Here is a 5,329-nt window from a genome sequence, read left to right as displayed (position 1 = left end):
AGTAGTTAATGCATGTGAAAATCTGTTATCTCGGGAACTGAAGGTATGGCCCACTCTGATTCCAGGAGGCCACAGAAATTTGACCTTTGGGCTCCAGAAGAAACCATAAGCAATCAAGTTGGTATCTGAGCCATTGTGTCCCTGGAAGAGACATCCCGCTGTGCAAGACACAGATAAAGAAAATCACTTAGGACACAGGACACGGGACACAGTCACCAGTCGGCAGATGAAAGGGTGTTAGAGAAATTGCCGGACTGCAGCTTTTATCTGATAACCTCTTTCCTGGAGTTCAAATCCCTTACCTCCACCATTTTCCCCTTGGATTCCAAATCTCTTACCTACACTTTTTTCTCCTTATAGAAAAGGCTGGCTTCAAAGGAAATGTTAGAAGGTCTGTTAGGGTACATAACCCACTGTAAAGACACAATCCCTGTTTCTGCTTACTGGTTCTGGTATTGATAGGCAGCCCAAATGCCAGCTTTTCTGGTTTCAAAAGTTTATAAATGAACTTTTTAATAGTAATTATGCTTTATGGTATATCTACTTAAAAATACTGTAGTTTCTACCCTGGCTGGTGTGCCTTGGTGGAGTGAGTGCTAGCCTGCAAACCCAAGGGTCACTGGTTCAATTCCCAGTGCAGGCACATGCCTGGGTTACAGGCCAGGTCCCCAGTAGGGGAAATGTGAGAGGCAACCACACATTGATGTTCCTCTCCCTCTCTTTCTCCCTCCCTTCCCCTCTCTAAAATAAATTTTTTAAATATTTTTAAAAATATATTGTACATTCCAAAACCCTTTTAGTAACTTGAAATTTTAAAGTTAAACTGAGATATGTTAAATGATGGATATTCATTGCATATCTAGATCCTTTCCAGCCCTGACTGGTGTAGCTGAATGGATTGAGCACAGGCTGTGAACCAAAGGGTTGTGTGTTCAATTCCCAGTCAGGGTACATCCCTGGTTTGCAGGCCAGATTCCAGATAGGGGGTGCATGAGTGCAACCACAGACTGATGTTTCTCTCCCTCTTTACCCCCCACTTCCTCTCTGTCTAAAAATAAATAAATAAAATCTTTTTTAAAAAAATAAATTGTAAACAAAGGTTTTTCTTTACCTCTCAAGTAATCTGCTTGGAAAGCAGATTTGTGCCTTATCAAAATAATATACCATGCTTCATGTTGTCTTTATCAGCTCCTTAATTTCTTAAGAATGCCCAGTCTTCTCAATATTAAAAGAGCTAAGGGTTTATTTTTTATTTTTTATTTATTTATCTTTAGAGGGGAAGGAAAGGAGAGAAGAAGAGAAATATCAAGGCATGGTTGCCTGTCGTGAGTCCCCTCCTGGGAACTGGCCTGCAACCCAGGCATGTGCCCTGACTGGGAATCGAACTGCCATTGTGTGGTTCGCAGGCCTCCAGAGTTGGACAATTTTAGTTGGACAATTTCAATCCACTGAGCTACACCAGCCAGGGCACTAAGGGTTTATTTTTAATGACTGTGTAAGTTTCTGTATTTGCCTTTGCTGTCTTTAATTGCCACTTAAAAATGTTTTATTAAATTTATTGATGTGACATTGGTTAGTAAAATTATATAGGTTTCGAGTGTACAGTTCTATAAACCATCATCTGTATATGGCACTATTTGCTCACCAACAAGTCTTTCTCCATCACTGTATATTTGACCCCCTTTTCCTCTTCTACATCCCTCTAATTGTCACTTCAGACAAGTGAATATTTTTTACAAACTTCCCCAAAATCAAAATCTAAGCAAAGGTTGTTTTTTTTGTTTTTTTTTTTTACTTCTATCTAACTTTGGGATTTTACAGAGAGTCCCTGGAACATCTCAGATTTGTTCTCTGTCTCTATAAAAAGAGACATTTAAACTAATTAGGTTTATTTGAGATGCTAATTTACATAGGAAGCATTTTTAAATAAAATGTGATGTTTAACTCTCTTAGTTTATATTTGTATAAGTATGTTATTAAAAATAAGTGTTCCACATCTATAAAGGACACACAGATAAAACCAAGAGGGGTGGGATTAGGGGAGGGAGGTGGGGATGCCTGGGGTGGGGGGAATGGTGGGGGGAGAATGGAGACAACTGTACTTGAACAACAATAAAAAAAAAACCTTAATGATAAAAAAGCATTCCAGAAATTGCATAAAATTTCTAAAAATCTGTTATATCTTGGTATAAGGTTATCAGTCATAACTCCAGTTATCATCTTCAAATGTTGTATGTCACAGAAATAGCTAAGTTTCCTTATCAATTTCATTACAATAAATTCTCATCAGATCTCCAGCCACGGACATTTTTAAGTCTTTTGTCACTTGCAGATAGTTATTTTTTTTACTTTGATGCTTTGGAATGCAGATTCATGAAAAGGGCCCTAACAAGTACTTCTGATCACCAACCCCACTGCCAAATTACAGTGTCGAATCTTGGTGTATATTTCACAACTGACGGAGGCTCCAGCTGACATCTGGTCCTGTCCAAACGTGGGAGACCTCAAGATTAGGAAGAAAAGTAGCTAACTTCAAAGTAGAAAGCTTCCTCCCAAGAAGTCAGATGAAGAGTGGGTTTTTTTTTTTTCATTCCACCTTCTGTCTCTGACCATCTTTTTCCTAATTCATACACTCTGGAAGTCTTTATGATTCTTTTTCTCCACTTTCTGTTTTGCCCTGGATTAAAAAGATAATGCCATTGCTCACATGTGAGGCCGAGGCCATTATAAAGGAGGGTAAATCAGCTGTTGGATTTGCTGTGATGCTGGTGATCCTGCAGTTCTTTCCGCCCTTAGCAACGTTTTCCCTGATTTCCAATGCCTCCGTTTCTCTGGAGCAAGTTCACTAGATAAACACTTCTGGGGAAGTGGAGACATAGTCACACAAAATACACTAAATATGTAAACAAGCCATCTGGTTTAAAGAAGTATCTCTGGTATTCTAGCTGGTTTGCACAAGGACCCTGGCTCAGGAGCGCTCTTCAAACCATAGATGCCATTTTGTTGCTAACAATTATTACTGTCTCCTTAATAAGCTGTATTCTCTCTGACTGGAATGACAAAAGAGAACAGAAAAATGTAAGCAGCTCCAAGAATACAATCCTAACAATATCTCTTGTGAATACTACACTGATACCTGAAAAGGCAATGATAACTGAGAGTCACACTAACACCAATATTTTTTAAAAGATTTTAGTTAATTATTTTTAGAGAGAGGGCAAGGGGGGAAAGGGGAGGGAGAAAACTGAGAGGGAGAGAAACATTGATCGGGTTGCCTCTCATGTTTGCCCTCACAGGGAATCAAACTGTCAATCTCTCGGTTTCCAAAGTGATGCCTGACCTACTGAGTCACACTGGTCAGGACTAACATCGATAAATTTTTTTTTATCAGACCTCTTGTATGGTCAAGGTTATACTGCTCTATAGGAGAAGAGAGATTTTTTTCCTCTATCCTTTTGAGGTCTTGGCTTAGACATCCCTATAATAAGACACATTAACAGGAGAAAACCAAACAAAAGCTTAATAACATGCATACCTACTGTATACATGGGAAAGATCCAAGAAAACTGACAAACTTGCCACAATGGCTAAAGCCACCACCTAAACACCATCTTCACCTGAAGACAGAAGGTGATCTTGAGGGTAGGGGAGAGTCAGTTATGGGAGATTCCCATACCCCCACCTCTCTTTTCTTTTGATGACCATCAACTTTTTGTCTAGATCTGTGGGTCTGTTTCTGTTTTGTTTTGTTTATTCATTTGATATTTTTGTTTGTTTTTTAGATTTGGTATAAGTGAAATCATATACCTTGTGTGACTTATTTTACTTAGCTTACTACCCTCTAGGCTTATCCATGTTGTCATAAATGGCAAGATTTCATTCTTTTTTATTGTTCAGACATATTCCATAATGTATGCATACCACCTCTTTATCCCTTCATCTACTGATGAACATTTAGGTTGCTTTCATATCTTGGCCATTGCTAGTAATGTTACAATGAACATACATAGGGAGGCATATATATCTTTTTGAATTACTGTTTTTATTTTCTTCAGATAAATGCCCAGAGGTGGAATTACAGGATCACATGGCAGCTCTATTTTTAATTTTTTGGAGGAACCTCCATACTGTTTTCCATAGTGGCTGCCCTAATTTACAATCCCACCAGTAGTACACTATTCCCTTTCCTTGTTGTGGTTGTGACTCGCATTTCCCTGATGATCAGTGATCCTGACCATCTTTTCATGCGTCTGTTGGCCACCTGTATGTCCTCTTTCAAGAAATGGCTATTCAAATCCTCTGCCCATTGTTCACCTGTGATTTTTTTGTGGGTTTTTGGTGTTAAGTTGTATCAGGTCCTTACATATTTGAAATATTAACCCTTTATCTGATGTACCATTTGTGAACATTTGAACAGTTGGTTTTCCTTTTGTTGATGGTTTTTAATACGCAGTTTAAGTCACTGTCTTCTACAATACATCAATGAGTTTCTAGAGATAAGGTCGTTCATCTCTCCCTAGTAAAGCGAATGGAGATTTCCCTTACAAATGTAAATGTCTTACAAAGGATAATTTATACTTGGTATTTAGAGCTTCTCCCCTATCTACTGATCCTTGAAATTAACCAGCCTCAATTAACCCTTAGGCCTAGTAGACATATTTTAGAGTGACAGGTTTTGTTCCCCTACAGCTCCTAAGCTACAAACCTGTACAGCACGTTATGGTACAGAATACGGTGGGGGTTTGTGACACAGTGGTATTCGTGTAATCCAGTGCACTACAGTACAAGGGCTACAAAGGCCATTCCACTGAGTGAAAGAAATTTTTCAGCCCCATTTCAATCTGATGGGACCACTGTCATATATTAGTTCCATCACTGACTGAAACATGATGTCACACATAAATCTACTTAATTCCTTGTTCTTTATTCTGAGACAGAATAGTAAGAAGCTAGGATAATTCCTTGGCAAGTGGAACAGGGAAACTGAGACAGATAGCTGAATAAACTGGCCAAGTAATTTATAGCCTGATGCAAAAGCTCACTTCCCTAGAAATAACATCTGAGCCTCAGTTGTATTTCAGGTCCAGGCCCAGAGAAGCAGCAAAACCAGATGAGCTTCACCAGGACCAGCTACAATGAATGACTCCCTGCATTGACACTGAACAATCAGTAAGATCATGGCCCTGAAAGACCACACCTGGAAAACTGAAGACTATTCTGTGGAACTCTGCCCTAAAATTCCCACCTGTGAGAGAGAGAACGAGAAAACCTCAAGACAAAGTGCATGTGCACGGTCTCTCTCTAGGGAGCAGCTCACAACATTCTCTTC

General features: G+C 39.2%; 1 long non-coding RNA gene across 1 annotated transcript; it reads left to right on the top strand.

The window, feature by feature from the left end:
• Window positions 1–615: 615 nt before the first annotated feature.
• Window positions 616–1,073, top strand: LOC118993326 (uncharacterized). The gene is made up of 2 exons (XR_005067838.1): window positions 616–671; window positions 980–1,073. It is a non-coding gene; the product is annotated as an uncharacterized LOC118993326 (long non-coding RNA).
• Window positions 1,074–5,329: the final 4,256 nt, after the last annotated feature.

This window comes from Sturnira hondurensis, unplaced genomic scaffold (assembly GCF_014824575.4).
Source record: "Sturnira hondurensis isolate 20B ecotype Veracruz unplaced genomic scaffold, ASM1482457v3 Scaffold0008723, whole genome shotgun sequence".
NCBI classification, from domain to species: domain Eukaryota; kingdom Metazoa; phylum Chordata; class Mammalia; order Chiroptera; family Phyllostomidae; genus Sturnira; species Sturnira hondurensis.
Note: the sequence above shows the minus strand (reverse complement) of the source record. Positions and strands in the feature narration are given on the sequence as shown.